Raw genomic sequence first — 17314 nt, forward strand, 5'->3', positions numbered from 1 at the left:
AGTAATTCTGAAGAAAGACATTTATTTCTTGATATGTTGATAATATGATGAATCTTTATTGGCTGTGGGGATAAGTTCTAAGCATCTTTTCATGTGCAGGGGCCCCCCCTTCTCCACGGTAGGGGTAAGTTCCAAGACTCAGTGGATGCCTGAGACTGTGGGTAGTACCAAATCCTTTATATACTATGTTTCTTTCCTACATATATACCTATGATAAAGTTAAATGAGGCACAGTAAGACATGAACAACAGAAACATAATAAAATAGAGCAAGTATAACAATACACTGTAATAAAATTATGTAAATGTGGTCTCTCTCTCTCTCAAAATCTCTTAGTGTACAAATTTAATGCCTTTTTCCTATTTACTAAGCGTTTACCATGCCTTGTGGTCATAACTTTTGCAGTTTGGGATGGGATGGCAAAACTAACAGAAATTTCTCTTTCCCTTTTCACAATTTCACAGATAGAAGATTCGTTCTTATGGTTGACCTCAGTGTATATTTTTCTTTCCTTATTGAGAGCTTTCTTCTTTTCACTTAAAGGAAACACTTTCCAGCTTCTCTTTGGCGTATCCAAATTGCCAGCATTGCTACTCTTGGGCTTTGGGGCCATTATGAAGTAAGATAATATAATTAAATATGTTATCTAAATCTCATCAAAAAATCTTGTGGGTAAGTGGTGGTATCCCCAATATACAGGTCAGGGGAGCCGAGCCTTGGAAAGCCTTCATAATCCACCCACGGTCACACAGATGGCAGATGATGGAAGGGGATTCCAATCCAGGTCTCTCTGGCTCCAAACCTATACTTCACCTATTATGCTCCAATGTGATGTGATAAATTATGGTTGAGTAAGAGCCATTAAAGTCCTAGATGCAGTTGAAATGGGCATCAGGAATGGCTGATGCATCTCAAGCTGTACCAGGTCCTGTGCTCTGCCTCTAGGACCTCACTTATTCTCTTCAACATCCCTGGGGTTCTTATTATTATTCACATTTTATAGATTTGATGAAGATGTGCAGAGAAGTGAAAATGTTTTGCCCAAAGTTGAATAGCTGGCGGGTGGCAGAGGCAGGATCGAAACCTCATTGAGGTCTGCTTGAGTCCTAATTTCTGAACCCATTACTTTCTTGGTTGGAAAAAGAGCCAGAGGATGTGAGAGCCAAGGGAAGAAATCACTACTGTAGATGAAAATGTAGGAAAGCACGTGTGACGGGAGTTTGAAGTCAGGCTTCACAGGAAAGCTTGTGCTGATCACCTGGCCCCAAACGCTCTCACCCTTTGTCCAACTCCCCCTTGGGAGACAAAAACAGTTCTGGACAGCCATACCACCTCCACTGTGGTTCTGGAGCTGCCAAACCAGGAGAGATGCAAGAGGGCCAGCAAAGCTGGGGCAAGGTTTCAGCGATAACCAGTGACCTTCTGCCCAGGAAGACAATGATCAGAAAACTGCTCACCCCCAAGCCTGTAAAATGCTAACCATTTGGATAGAAATAGTTCTAAAATTGGTGGCTGCCTTGACCAGTTCACTAAATGTGATTCAAACATTTTAAATGACTTGAAATCTTGGTGGCGTTAGTGTACTTCATTCCGTGATCATAATGGTTTACTCTTGATGTCAGACTGTTTGCAATCACCCTTGCATACAAGGTGTTTTTCTGCCAATATTCTTTCTCCTTTCGAATTTGGGCTTCCAACTTGCTGTACTCTGAGAAATCAGATAAACATGGTTGTTAGAACTGCATGTAAAATAGGAATCAATAAGTCCCAAGTGACCGACCAGCATCAGGGTGGATGAAAATAAGTTCTGACTGGGGCTCTTTGTGGCTACAGAGATTTGGGGAGGCTGGGTTATTAGCTGCACCCCAAATGATGGTTTTCCTGAGGATGTACTGAAAGAATTCATTAGGTCACCTCCTCTGACCCTCTCCTGTTCTACACGAGGAAACAGTGAATCAGAGCTAATAACATTGGTTAATATTTATGGAGGACTTCTTTATGGTCCAAACAGTATTTTACATTCTTATCTTTCACCACAGTCCTATGAACCTGAAACTATGATTATCCTCCTTTTACAGATAAGAATACAAAGGTAAGAAGGTTAAGTAACTTGCCCAAAGTTACACAGCTATTAAGTGATTGAGAAAGGATTCAAGTCAACGCAACTTGGCCAAGAAGAGCCCTTGAGATGATGGGGACACTTGAAGTGACTGGTCTGAGCTCAATCAGGAAATCAGCGAAGGGAAAAGATTAGGATTAGGGTCTTCTGATATCAGGGCAGGGTGTGTAAACTGTGCCCGGATATCTAAGTCCAGTGTAACTACATGTAACTACACACACACACACACACACACACACACACACACACACACACACACGGTCATGCTGGCTTACAGATCTTTCCAAGGTGCTGTTTCATATCACTGCTTTCTTTTCCCTCATCCCCTCTTCATATCATCCTACGATAATTCTCAGTATGGGTGTAGGGCTGGGATGGGGATTTGGGCTGTTTAGGACTCTGCTCTTTTGCAGAATTACCCTGAGGATAATGGTCAGGGAACACTTTGGAAGAGAAAAAAAAAAACTGGAGAAACCATCCTGAGTATCAGTTTCACGAGGGACCAAAATCAGCCTGTAAAAGTTTTCATCAAGCTAGTAAATTCAAATACTTTTTAAGAAGTGCTTTCCAACCCAAAGTCAATCAGCAGCTAATGAAGCCCTTCCAGTCTTTCCCAAAGCTTGATCAGAGGTCTCTCAAGGTGTCACCTTATTTCTTTGATTACATTCCCAAAACTAAAGGCAGTATTCAGGGTCGTCTTCCTCCTCTGAGATGGTCAGCAGTGTCCTATGTGTCGTCAGGCTAATTGTGCCAGGTTAAAGCTTATTTGTAAAAGTAACTGGCAGTTAACCACCGTTCACATTTCTTTAGGAGCTTTTATTCACAGCTTGGAAGATCCCTATTGCATAGGATGGTTGCTACTGTTGAAGAAAATTACACTTAAGTTAGCAACTCTGCAAGGTGTCATTCTGTCAAATCAATATTTTGCATTTGCATCGTGCATATTCGTTTACTTTTCATTTAATAGTGTTAAAATTTTGCCAAGGTTTCCTGTAGAATATTTCTTTGGTCAGTTTTAGGATGTATGAAGGACTCGTGTTTGGTATTTCTGGTCTCAAATATCATTGTTTATATTAGAAAATGTTAGCCTGATTAAGGAAACAATACCAGCTTCGGGGATAAAAAGGTCAGTGAAACATCTACTGAAATCACCTAGTGAATTAATGCATATAGTTCTTTTCTTGGGCTTACGGGCTGTCATATATTATATGTTATAGGAGGGAGATGGAAAGATTTTCTTCTGTCCTGCTGGAGTATATTGCCTTTCTTAAATAGGAACTCCCGTGGCCCCAGTGATATGCTCTCTTTTGCCCATCACTTCAAAAGTTTACAAAAACATGGTCGATTCAGTGTGGTTGGTAGTAGCATAGATCACGCATAGTCACAGGAGCATTAGAGAACCGGTCCTTGGTTGTTTCATTTGTGGCTCATTTACTCTTCTTTCCCCCCTTTTTCTACCTTGTTCAGGTGACATTTGCACCCAACACACAGTTCAAATGTGCATCAGGGGCTGGTTCCTTAAAAAGAAACATTGCCTTCTAGAATGCGTTTGTGTTCATTTCCTTATAACTCCTATGCATGCCCCACAGACACGCATGCATGTACAGACACACAGATCCATTCAAGCATGCCAGCACACAAACATACAGACATGGACAGAGTCACATTGTGCCACATACATGGACACATACAGACACAACTTATGAAGAGCTACACAGACCTATAGGTATAGACAGACACATCCTCAGATAGATACATCCTCTGACAGACACTGACATACCTACAGATACATCCTCTGACAGACACTGACATACCTACAGATGGACACACATATATTTGGACACATGCCTATACAGACACATACAAATTTAGACAAACAAATACACAAATAAAGACAAAGACACACATGTGTATGCCCTACCTATTAATTCTAAGTTGGTCACAGCTACTCAGTGAAACTCTTATCTCTCTCAGTGTTGGAAATGGTAGTAGTGGCCAGAAATCAGGATGTATGAATTAGGTCAGGTGTAACCCTTTACCATGTGCATTCTCCATACCATGGTATGAGAAACAGCCTCTCGGATTGCTCCTGGAAGCCAGTGGCCTCTGTGATCATGGAGAGCAGGACTCCAGCTTTGTTTCAGAAGCAGCACAGAGAAACTAGGGCCAGAGCAATGGGACAAACACCTGGAGAGTGAGCGGTTGCCCCACCCCCAGCTTCTGTCTATGCAAATCTTGGAACCACATTCCTTCTCTGACGGGGGGTGGGAGGGGAGAGAGGATGAGAGGAAGAATACACAGTAAAATGTGCTCTCACCGTTCTCAAAACACACGGACTTAGGTTACTGAATCGTAAATGTATTTGGATGGGCCTTATCTAATTATAGCTACATGGCTGTAACCTTCTTCTTTCAGTGAGCGTGCCTATCCGAGTTTCCATCTTTGTATCTGCTCTAACAGATCTTTCTAAAACAACTTTCACCATCACCCATAAATGCTTCCTTTGAAAGCTGATGATTACGTCCAGGGAGTATTAGTTTATGTATTTGCTATTTCCCATCTGGAGTTCTGTTCAAGGTATCACGTCATAGCATCGTGGTTTGCTCTGATGGGTGAGTGGGAACTTGGATTTGCTTTCTGAAGTGAGAGTAGACATCTAAGTGCAAGATAGATCTGATAGTAAGGAAGACAGGGAAAATACCCAATAACAGTTATAAATAGTAGCTTCCCCTTATCCATCATCTATCCTGTATCGGCCTCTGTGCCAGGAGTTTTACACCATTATCTTAATCCTCACAACAACCCTACAAGGCAGGGTAGCTATTTCCATGACGTGGATGAGGAAACTGGGGCTCTCCATACTTCTTGGATATGTAGCATATTTATTCATAGGTGGCTTCAGATGTACAAAATTTGATCCATGAATTTAGATTCGCAGACTTTTATTATGGATTTTGGGAAATCACTCCTCAACTCCATCTGCCACCTTTTCCATGACTCTTTGTATTTAGAGTTTAAAATATTTAAAATCTGGATCAGATTTTACAAGTGTGCTGACTGAATGGGACTTTATTAAGCAATGCTCCTGTATTGTTTTCAGTGGAACAATAGGAATTAAGAATGTAGAGCTGGAATCAAGCTGCCTGGATCTCAATTCTGACTTTGCCACTTACCTGCTGTGTGACCTTGGACAAAACAATAAACTTTTCTGTGCCTTAATGTACTGTTCTATAAAATGGGAGTAATTATAGCACGCAGCTTATGGATTTATGACAAGTCCATCTGGGCGAGATTCTTACAACTGTGCTTGACATATAGTAAGCAAAATATTAATATCAGTTATTATTATTATTTTTATTTTCAGTCACAGTTTTGGTTCCTCATTTCTTTACAAGTTACTGGAATGTCCTGCTTCCAAATGTAAATGTGAAGAAGGAAAAAAATAACATATATTTGAATACATGTCTTAAGAGATGGAATGCTAAATTGAGAACATATCTCAAGCAGCACTTTCATTATCAAAGTAAGGACTAAAGAAAAAGTGTTTATGGTCCTAGAGGGCCCCTCAGTCTCAGACAGCCAATCAGCTGGCTTGTCTGGCGGACCCTGGGAGAGCAGTGAAAGCCACCGGAGTGGTCAGGGCCATTTCATTGCTTTTGTTCAGTGGGATGGAGTTTGAGTAACTAGTAGCCTATGGCAATAGGTTAGTCAGACTGAGACTTAACTCAGAGACCGATCATCATAATGTAACAAGAAAAATGAGCAAGGCATTTGAGTGGCAAGGTTGTGTGGGTGGGAAGCTTGTTGAAGTAACTGGTGTTCTAACTTTATTGCACGATTATTTCAGTGAAGGGAAAGAGCTCTGCGACAAGCCAAGACAGAGCTCTGAAACAATACGTGCTTATTGTTCTTTTCTCTCTCTCTCTTTCTTTTTCTTTCCTTCCTCCTTCCCGCCCCCTCCCTCACCCTCTCTTTCTCTCTCCATCCTTCACTGCTTTGTCCCTCTTTTCTCTTGTTATTTTTTTTATCATGGGAAGTCTGCTCTCCTGCATTGGTGAAGGCCACAGAAACGACCTTGGTAACCCATGCATTGTAGACAGCTCCAAAAGCATAGGTTTCTATCTGCTGCAGGATTAAAGAGACATTCCTGTCAGCACTGAATTGTGAAAAACGTACAGTGGATAAATTGTCGGAACACATTAAATCAGCGTTAGTAACAAGCGTCGAATTGTGCAGAAAGTTTGGGCTAAAATGGCTAGACATAACAAAGGAAGTTTAAAAAAAAAATGACAGGTCGAATGTAGTCTTCACTTCTTCATTAACTTTGCTTTTGCGAATCTGCACTGACTTGTTAGAACTACCATTACTGTAATATGGGAATGGTATACAAAGAAAAACAGAGCATAATTGTTCAGTGTGCTCAGAGATTTCTTAAACACCCCCGCCTCATGCTTCAGATAGAAGTCAGCAAATTCATCCCCAAACATTTTTACAGGGAAGGAATAAATCAAACTAAACAAATTAAAAACCCAACAAAAGGAAAAATAAACACTTTTTAATGTCTGTTTCTGTTGCCACTTCCTCTATGGTGATGACCTCATCTCGAAAGCTTTTCATTGGTTAGAGAGTATTTTAAATGAATTAAGGAGAGTCAGGAACAATGAGATGTTGGGTAAATTCTTAACATCAGAAATAATTATTGACCCACCTCCAAAATCCTTCAGATCTTCAAATGCTCCCAAGCTATGATTTATTTCTTTCCCAGCCATCTCAGGAGCCTGTGATGTCACTTTTCTCAGAATCCTGCAGGATGTACTTATCATTTTAGTTACACTTAAATTGTAGACCTTTCATGTGTCACTTTTTTTGGCGAGTCTTTCTCAAAGTCTCATTTGAAATCTCATCTGCTCATGGAGATTTTAAACACCTTGAAGGATGGATGGTACCTTATACTGATTTTTATCCTCCTGGCAGTCTCCTACATACAATGATCAGTGCTCAATGGATGTTTGATGCTTGAGTGATGTCACATTTAGACCTTCTCTTTTGTGTGGGTTTGAACTCAGGATGGGGTTCTTTTTTCTGGGGGCTTAATGGTTGCCACTTACTGGACTTTTATGTTCTCCACAGAAGGAGGACGAGATGCTGAGTCTGATTCAACCCTCCTCTATCCTAGTGGTGTGAGATGCTGGGTCCCCCGTTTGAGTCAAACTTCTCTCGTCCTAGTGATGTGATGTCTCCGTAGACAGCACTATTTACAGTCGGAGCAATTCCCAGTTTGTTTTACTTGGGAGTCCAGGAGAAATTACGCTCTTGCCTATAAATTCTCACTGGCTTTTACAACGTTGCCTGGCTCACACCAGTGGCCTGGTCGGGGTGGGGATGGGGAAGTGTGAGCAGATGAAGACTAAGCTCCTTGGGCTCCTGTCTGACCTGCTTCCCACTCTCCTGAATCCGGGGAAATGAGACAGAGGCAGACATAGCTGGAGGGTTAAACCTTATTTTCACACTGAGGCTCTCTGGAGGTCTTCCAGTATTCTTTCTGTCTAGAGGGAAAGAAAAAAGCTAGAGAGGCAACTACAGCTTCTTTTTATCTCCTTTTGGAAACAGAATTAAGATACTACCGTTGACTTCAACCTATGAACATCATCCGGACAATTTTCCAGACTCTAGCTTTTAATTTTAAAGCCAATCTTTGAGTGGGAATGTTCAATCAAACACAGAGCTAACGAATAAGCAAACAGACAATGTTGAATTTATCACTGAGTGTTCAGGTCATCTGCTAACCGTTCCAGGTATCTGATTCCAAAGCAAACATATCATCTAGCTAATAGGATCCCCTAGAGGCATTTAAGCTAAGTGAAAGGGCAAGCAAAGATCTGTGGTACCGATTGCCACTGCAGTCAAAGTCACTAAAATTTCTGGAGGTGGAAATTTCATTTTGTTACTTTCACATTAAATTATTCATTATGGTTTTTCACTTGTGCAGTTTTATGGAAATGACAATTATTTAATTGGATATACAGATAAAACTAATAATTATAGTCATTACTCTTCTCTCCCTGATGGCTACTGGGTCTTTCCGGGCTATCCACCAGCCTCACTGATCCTATACAACCTTTTCCAGCACCCGTGGGCATGTGCCTCAGTTTCTTTCTTCGTAATAAGGTGATATGAAGTCACTGATTTATTTAATATTATTATCTTTTTGGTGCAGAAAACAGAGTTTTATGATGATTAGTGGTAGTAGCAACTTATTCAGAAGAATACACTGGGAAAAATATTTAGAATAGTAATTGCATGATGCAATAAAAGCTTGTTTATCTCCACCCCACTACTTCAACTTTAGGTGTATTTGGTGGAGACAGGGGATGGGAATAAAGCTCCTCTATTACATTAGAGGAGCTTGTATTACACAGAGTTTGAATCAACTGGCCCAACTGAACTAATGCTTTTTTTTCCCCACTTGTTTGTTTTTTAAACTAGTACATAGGTGGCCTGGATGACTTCTTATTCTCTATAAAACATCAGAGTTATTACTCATTGAGGTGTGTGGGGAAGTTGGGTGCAGTTTTCTCAATCAAAAGGTAAAACTAAAATAACTTTCATGTTACTATATTTATTGACATTTCTTGACTTCAAAATGAATATTATTTTCAGCACAGAAGAAGAGAAAGCACTATGTTTTTGTGACTGCACGAATCCATCTTACTCAAAGTAAGTTACCAGCTTTTATCTTTAGAAGTTGTACTCTTGTATGTCTCCACCGATATCTGCACAAAGACGTATTCTGCTTAGGTTCACATCTTTTTTTTTTTTTTTAATATTGCAATTCATCCATTCTATTATTGATATTTCCACTTTTTTTTTATAGTAATCTTTTATTTATTTATTTATTTTTATATTTATTTTTGGCTGTGTTGGGTCTTCGTTTCTGTGTGAGGGCTTTCTCTAGTTGTGGCAAGCGGGGGCCACTCTTCATCGCGGTGCGCGGGCCTCTCACTATCGCGGCCTCTCTTGTTGCGGGGCACAGGCTCCAGACGCGCAGGCTCAGCAGTTGTGGCTCACGGGCCTAGATGCTCCGCGGCATGTGGGATCTTCCCAGACCAAGGCTCGAACCCGTGTCCCCTGCATTAGCAGGCAGACTCTCAACCACTGCGCCACCAGGGAAGCCCAAGGTTCACATCTTTATGACATATTATGACATATTGAATTCACTGCATTGGGATGGATTCTAAGAAAATGCCAAGGAGCTCCTGGATAATTAGATACCGTTAGGTGTTGAATAATTTTTCTCTTTCATTTCACATTATTGAACAATTTTTTGACTGCTACGTTTGAAAATTTTGATCCTCTCTACCTCCCTAAAGCTTTTGAGGTAGTTTTTGAAAAATATTTCTGTATGTATGTTTGAGTATGTTCAAATTGGACGCCAACTACTCGTTGTCTAAACCTATACACCAGACCTCAGAAAGTTTCCAAGGAAAGGAATCACCGTGTTTTGGTATTCTTCTTGGACATTTTGTTTTTCAATATGAAATCTATTCAAATTAACTGGGTTTCCCAAACTTGCCCGACATAAGCATCACCTGGGAAACCTCAAAAAATGCCTATGCTTAGGAGTTTTCTTTAGAGATTTTGATTCCATAGGTCTAAGGGCAGTGCTCAGGAATATATATTTTTAACAAGCGTCCTAGGAGGTTCTTAGGCTTAAGCAGGTTTGAAAACAGTGCTACTGAGCAAAGACCAGAGTCCTTACCTCCTCAGAAATGAGATAGTCACACAGAATTTCGCTGATTAATTGAGTTAGCTTAAAATAATTTTTAAATAAAAAAGTTAAACATTCTACACGTGTCATAAAATTGGAAAAAAAAATTCTTTCCTTTTGATCTTTGCAAAACCATAAGTTCTCGGAAGGATATCCACTGACAGCATCAGGAAATATACAACCACACAACTTTGATTCCCTCTACAGTTACTATAGACGAAACAGTCCCAGACTGGATGTTAAAATGACCAAATTCCCTCAGTCATTTGCCTCGCGGTCCAGACATCTTGGCAGAAACAGACTCAATGGTCATTTTAAATTTTATTTGATAGTATTATGCTTAGTTTATCATCAAAAGCATGGACACTGGGAGATTTGTTTGCCTAATTTTTAATCCCTTGTGAAAATCTAGAATGACTACGGTGAAGAATAGAAATGGCTCTGCCGTCCCGGGTGACCTGGTGAATACTGAGCTGCTGTCTATCCTTAGCCCTCTGTTGTGAAATCGTGGCCAAGCTTGTTTTTCCTGCCTAAGTTCACCACAGCCAAGCCCACGTGGAGAGGAGATTAAACCGACTTCCTTAAAGCGCACAGAAAAAGTTTCCTGGCTGTTTTCTCCTCAATTTTCACAATTTTATGAGTTTTTAATGAGCATTTTCTCAGAGCTTGGCAGTTTCTGCGTGTTTTAAAATCATTTTTACTAGCGACTTCCAAAACACACCCATGTGCGAAGTCTGTGCTCTCAGCCATGTTTTTGCAGGAGATGTGTAACCAAAGACACAAAGAGGAGAGACAGCATTTCACTTTTTTCCTGGCTCTAAACCACAGGGAGAAAACAGGAGGCCTTGCCTGTTTCTTCCTGTTTGGGGTTATATAAGTTGTCGAAGTCATGTGGTTCCAACGTGCAGGTGCTTTAATTTCATTTTGTTTCCATACAGAAAGTTTCCTCAGAAATACGGTTTACGGTAAATCTGGGAAAGTAAATTCTCCAAGTCATAAGAAGGATTGCATGACTTCAAAAAACAAAATGAAACCACAACAAACTTTTAAAAACCTTTTAGAAATGACTATGGAATTCTAGTTGCTGAGAATAAATTGGGCACTGGGATTTTTCTGTGCAGGCACATGACAAATTAGTATAATGATATAATGATTTGTATTCATCTTTGCGTGGAGGGTGTTTAATTTACTGAAATGTAAGCTCGTGATTAAGATCTAAGACTTTTCATTAATAACTCTCTGATTCTTCAACCCACCTCTAGAAGCAATCCCTTACCTTTGGCCTGCTGGAGCTCTCGCAAGAACTAATTATCACAATTCCGAATGAGTTCCAAATATGTCATTATTTAACCCTTCTCTAACTCAATAACATCCGCTAATCGCTTAATTACATCATTTACTGGGCATTTGAAAATTTGAGTTTAAAGACCTAATAACCCCCTTTGTACCTTTTTCTCTTTTACAACACTTCAGATACATAACCGTAAGGAAATAAAGCTATTAACGCCGAATTAGTAAAGAATAGACTCATATAAAGTAGCTTCTCATATAAAGTAGCTTCTCTTTTATAAGCTTTATAAGCTTATAAAAAGCATAGACTTTCTCCCCCCCTCCAATGAATATTTAAATTAATTGGTACCCGTTCCTTGCTCATTAAACAATGTTTTCAATAAGAAGCCATATTTTGACAAAGGGAGGGGAAGACTCAAGTTACATAAAGATTTGCTAAATTATTTTTATCATGCATATATATTTTTACTTTATTTTTATGTGTATGAGTTTTTAAAACAAAACTGTAGTGATACTTTGTGACATTTAGAGTTGAATTTCTTTCTGCCTTCATGGAACTGAATTTAAAGTTGCTCTTTCTGCTTTACCTTTTCTGCATAAGGTTATAAAACACATAGTCCAGCAAATGGGAGACCAAGTCACTGAAAAATATCCAGTACATAGAATGAATGGAAACAGAAAATGTTTATTTATGCTTAATAACTTGTTAACTGAGGGAACTGATTTCCTTTATCAAGGCAAAAATAAAAATTCATATTTAGGAAAATGTACTTTCTCTGACTGAACAGATCAAAAGCAAGCAAAACATATATTTTTGAGAAATATAAAATTATGTGCCTGCATCTATATTCTTATATAAAGGTACAATATATGACAAAATAGGTTAAACAAATTTTTGAATTTATCAGTGCTACTACCCGTGCTATCATGTAAATTAGTATATATTTATTTACTTCGTGCTGATAATATTTTTACTTTACACATTGTAAAAACTGTTTTATATTTGTCTCAAATTACAGATTTCAAATCATGCAATAAAAAGTCAATGTATATTTTAGTAATTACTCTCTTTCGAACAACTTTTGGGGGAATAGTGTGAGATAAGGTCATTTCATCCAAAGAAACATGAATAAACTAAAATTTCTTACGTGAGGTTTGGTGAGACTTTTTAAAATTAAATAGGGACAGAATCCTTCTATGATGACTTTTAGATCCAGGATACTGCACTGAGATGTATTTTTCTTTTTTGTCTGTCCCGCTTTTAATTAATACTGATCATCACCATTATTATTGAAAAATTGACATTCCTAATACATGACCTTTTACAGAACTTTCCTTGTACATCAGGGGATGGGCCTGAGTGCTGGTGACCTGTTCTATTGCGAAGACCTCTTCATGTCAGTGTGGCCTTGACTCTGACAGTTTTTGCCTCATGACTCATGATTCAGGTCTGACTATTTTTCAATTTCTTCTGTGGCAGAACTTTGGAACTTACCTTTTAACAGTTAACATTCAAATAAGGACACTATTTCTTTCCATTCAATCGAATGGGGAAAAGAATGACAAAAAGGAAAATTGAATCAAACTACCTTGTAGAAATTGGGTGATTTCACTGCAGCTGGGATTGACTTTCATAGGATCCTTCTAAGCTCTTCATTGCACGGTGAGGGGAAGGATTTTAGCTGCGAAGTAGTGATTTCTCCCAACATCGTGGGATCTAATAGTTTAATGCATCCTACGAGAAAGACAACGATAAAGATATAATTTGGCATCATTGTAGCCAACTTTACTACCCTTCCTAGTAGTAAACCTATTTATATTTTTCAGTATCTTTGAAACTCAGGTCCAGTCTGTGAGAGTCAATTCCTCAGGCAGATCTTTAGAATAAGCGATCACTTCCCAAGGCAAAAGGGTCGGACTTGGAGAACTAATTAACCTGTAGTCATAAGCCTGACGGAATGAATCCGAAATGCGAACCATGTCGTAGACAAGGACACAAAATGGAAAGTGTCACCGAGACCAATCTGGTAGCAGTGATTCAATGCATACATATCCACTCATCGCCCCGGACCGAAACACACCGAACCCTCCCAAAAATTCACTCTCAAGGCACGCACATGAAAACAAAGAGAAACCCAAGACTCTCAGTTCATTTGAATTCACAAGGGAACATTTTCGGCATGAATGTTGCTTTGACGTTGCCTTATTGATTCAGAGGGAAGCCAAACCTGTTTTTAATTGCAAAGCCAAATGGTTTATGCATGGGCTCTGCCATGCTTGTGAGAACATGTCGCTTTTATAGCCCCCTCCCCCCTCCAAGAGCACGAGACGAGGCTTGCCGGCCCTGTGTTTGAGCAGGGTCACATTGAAAAGGAGAAGCCTTCAGGTGTTTTTCAAGGGGTTGGGGGGGGGGGGATGTCAATCCGTCAGAGATGTCACTAAAAGTGGATGTATCTGCTTATCTGTTACCACTTGCTAATTACGGATTTGGGTGATAATTGTCATAAATCTTGCCACAAAATGTGCCATAAAATGCATCTTCCGGGAGTAGAGGGTGATATGGGGAGAGGGATGGAGGTAGACTCTAAGTTCTTGGGATCAAGAGATCGCAAAGCCTGGGCTGTAGAACTGTTTCATATTCCAGTGAATACACATATTGTTGCATGTGTCAGGTCGCTCCAGGCAACATAGCTGGCATTCCATTATAGGAATGGTGAGTGTACACAGAACAGAGTCTGTCAAGAAGTTTCTCTTCATATGGCCAAAAAAGGCCTTCAGGAATACTCTGTCCTTCTTAGAGCTGTCCTGGAGAGGGCTAAGAAAGAAAACCAAATAAATAACTGATAAAATAAGGCACTTCCTTGTGTTTGTCAGGAGCAGACCAATCACAGCGAAGTGAGATCTTGGAAAACATTTTTGAGATGAGTCTTGAATATTTGTTGTTCCAGAGATGACTTACAGATTAGGAAGACAAAAGCCTGAAAAGAAGGCCCACGGTTCGTGAAGAAAAATTGATGCTCTTCTGCAAAGAGTTGGCAATAAAAGAAAGTGTAACCTAAAAATAGCATCTGCTTCTGTACCCAGTTCTTGAAGTAATTGCTGCCACCACCAGCTGCTGAATCATTAACGGTCACTGTCACCTTATGTCTTCCGAATCTCTCCTCCTTCTTCTCTCATCAGCTCTCATGAACACAAACACACACACACACACACACACACACACACACACACAGCCTAAAATATTAATTTCACACAGTTTGCAACATCAATCCAAATGCTGAGTGTAAGAAGCCCATCCTCCCCTTAGAGGAGGAAAGAACTGTAAATTGGTACCTTGGGCTGATATTCCATGAAAGACTGACTTTTCTTAAGGGCAGGACATGGACTTATTATCCTTCTGCCTCAAAGTAGATGCTCACTAAATATTGAGGAATAAAGGATTCTTCCGCAACATGCCTTCCTCTGAGAAGTAGAATTTTAAGAGACGATGAATACCTGGCCATCAGGGGCTCAGGAGTGCTGCTGGACACTGCTGCTTACCACTCCTTGATGTAATCAGGCAAGCAGCTCTTGGCCTGTTAGAAGGGAAACATAGAATTTTTTTAAATGCAATAAATAAATAAATAAGAAAATGCAGTCCCTACCTATAAATATCCTATGTTCGGATCCAGACCACAGATTCTAAGTAAATATATGCCAAATTCTCTATTGACTCATATGCACATTGAGCAGGAGTCATTGGCCAAAGGCTTAGGAGTGACTGAATCGTACAGCTTCAAAGCAATAGGAGCCTGGAGCATTCTAGGCCAGCATCCAACACAAAATGCTCTTGGGTTACCCACCCTTTTGCCCACCGCCCACTCTACGTACATGGATTGGTTTAACCATGAATAAGAACACTGTCATGTGCATACTTTGCCTACATTTTCCTCCCAGCCTTGAATGCCCACCCTTCACTTCTCATCATAGACTAGAACTACTTATTTCAGGCTCCAGCTCATCCATGAAATCTTCTCAATAAGAGAAACAAGATGCATAAGTCATAGCGCTTAGCCGCTTCAAGGACCAGCCTTCTCTGGTCTTTATGTGCTCTTAACTAGACAGTCAAAGGATGCAACACTGATTTGGAAACTAATAAACTCCTTGAAGACAGAAATAACAATACAAATCAGTTACTCATTATGAATCTATAAAATATTGGCTAATATTATAGAAATGACATGCACTCTCTGGGGGGTAGTATTATCACATGTATTTAACACAAGGAGGAAACCGAGGCTCAGAAAACTTGAGTGCTTTGGCTAGAGACATTTGCTAGAAGCCAATCTAGGAATCTGGTCTGTAAAAGTCTATACTGTCATTTATGTCTTCCATTTCCCTCTGACATAAGTGGCATGATAGGCTGAAAAGTGCCATGAGAAGGAAGAAGGGGTTTGTTGTTTGTTGCTAGGACACGTTTCTTGGGTAGAATCAGATTATTTGCCCTTGTATTTAGTTCAACAGAATAAGGAAAAGACAAGAATATAGTTCTCTCCCCTACAATTAGGGACTAGGGGAGAATAGATTTTATTATGTATGTGGGGGGAAGTGCATGCAGGTGGGTGAGCAGGTGGGCATCGGGAGGACGAGATGTAAGTTAGTTTACTGATGTCGGTGATCGGCTGCCATCTGCAAGGCCCCATGTTCAGGGTCTGGACGTGACAAGATGAATGACACCGGTTACTTGACTTCATCATCCAAGAGCTACTAATGGTCCAGTGAGGAAGGGAAAATGCAGGAACCAAGCCAACGTCGAATAAGAAGTGATGTAGTGAAGCTCACTGGGGACTCCGGGAATACAGAGGAAGGTGATTTAGTCCAGCCAAGGTGAGGGAGGTGTAGGGAATGAAGTAACAGGTATGATGGATCCAGTTGCTTCAAATCAGTGGGAGGATAATTGGTCTTGATTTCCCAAACACACCAGGAGTTCCCTGGGCTGAGTGTGACTCAGGACACATGGGAGTGAACTCAAACAAGAAAGGGGGATGCCTCAGAAACCCTCTTGCTCTCGGGCACATGCAAGTTGTCAACTAAGGCTGCTACTGGGCAGATCCAGTGCAAAATAAACATGAAGAGCCTCGTTCAAAAAGCAGGAAAAAAGTGTCGTTAAAGGCATAAAATATAAAGCTTTTTTCCTTTCTTTTACAGACTCTCTCTCTCCACTGGTCATGTTGTTATTTGCTATTTAATGTCATTCTAGGTAAAGAGAACATAAAAAATTTAAACTATTAGCATGAATTTTACCATTCATCTTTATATTGTGCAATGCCAGTTTTCAGTGCAAATATAAGAGCATTTGACTAGTATGCACCAAATTACATAATGAATATTTCATCACTCACATACGCGTATGTTGTTTACTGTTTTTATTTTACTTTTTGACACGTACACATTCTAGCAACATAACTTGCTTACCTTGTACTCTCCTTCAGTCTCTCTGAATTCCATACATCATGGGCCACAAATTTGATACCTTTTGAGGTGACAAGGGATGGAGGAAACCTCTGCTCACGTATATTCTCCATTGTCTCATTGGATGCCACTTACAAAACACCCCTTCCAAGATAAAATTATTAAGATTTCAAGACAGCGACAGCAGAGCCTGTAATCAAGCACAGGGTCCTTCTGAGCATGCGGCTGGGGTGATGGTACAGGTTTGCAAGCCCATGATCATAGCTTTCCTGTCAACACAATTTCATCTTGGACAACAAAGCAAGGTCAAAAGATCAAATAGGAATTCTCTGCTCTTTGACTCTTAGGCTGAGAGATCAACCATCCTTTATCTTGCAAAAGTCCAAACCAGGAATACACATTGATTATTCAAAAGGAAAGATAAATCATGGCCAACATTCATTAAGATGGACCTGAGCAGGAGACCAGCTGGGTGTGCACACACAGATTTGACCCTCCTGTCCATCCTCTAGGTTTTTTGCCCTGGATGGCTTGAATTTTCCTCCTTGGTAACAATAGGGTAAGGAAAGAGTGAGAGTCTCCTGTCTCTTTTTCCTGAGAATTCAGAGGACAAGATGAGGAGGATCCTGTGGTATGGTGAAGAAGGGAGATCTAGGAATATGCTACACTGCTTTCCTTTCCTCAAA

The sequence above is a fragment of the Eschrichtius robustus genome, chromosome 1 (genome assembly GCF_028021215.1).
Source record: "Eschrichtius robustus isolate mEscRob2 chromosome 1, mEscRob2.pri, whole genome shotgun sequence".
NCBI lineage: Eukaryota > Metazoa > Chordata > Mammalia > Artiodactyla > Eschrichtiidae > Eschrichtius > Eschrichtius robustus.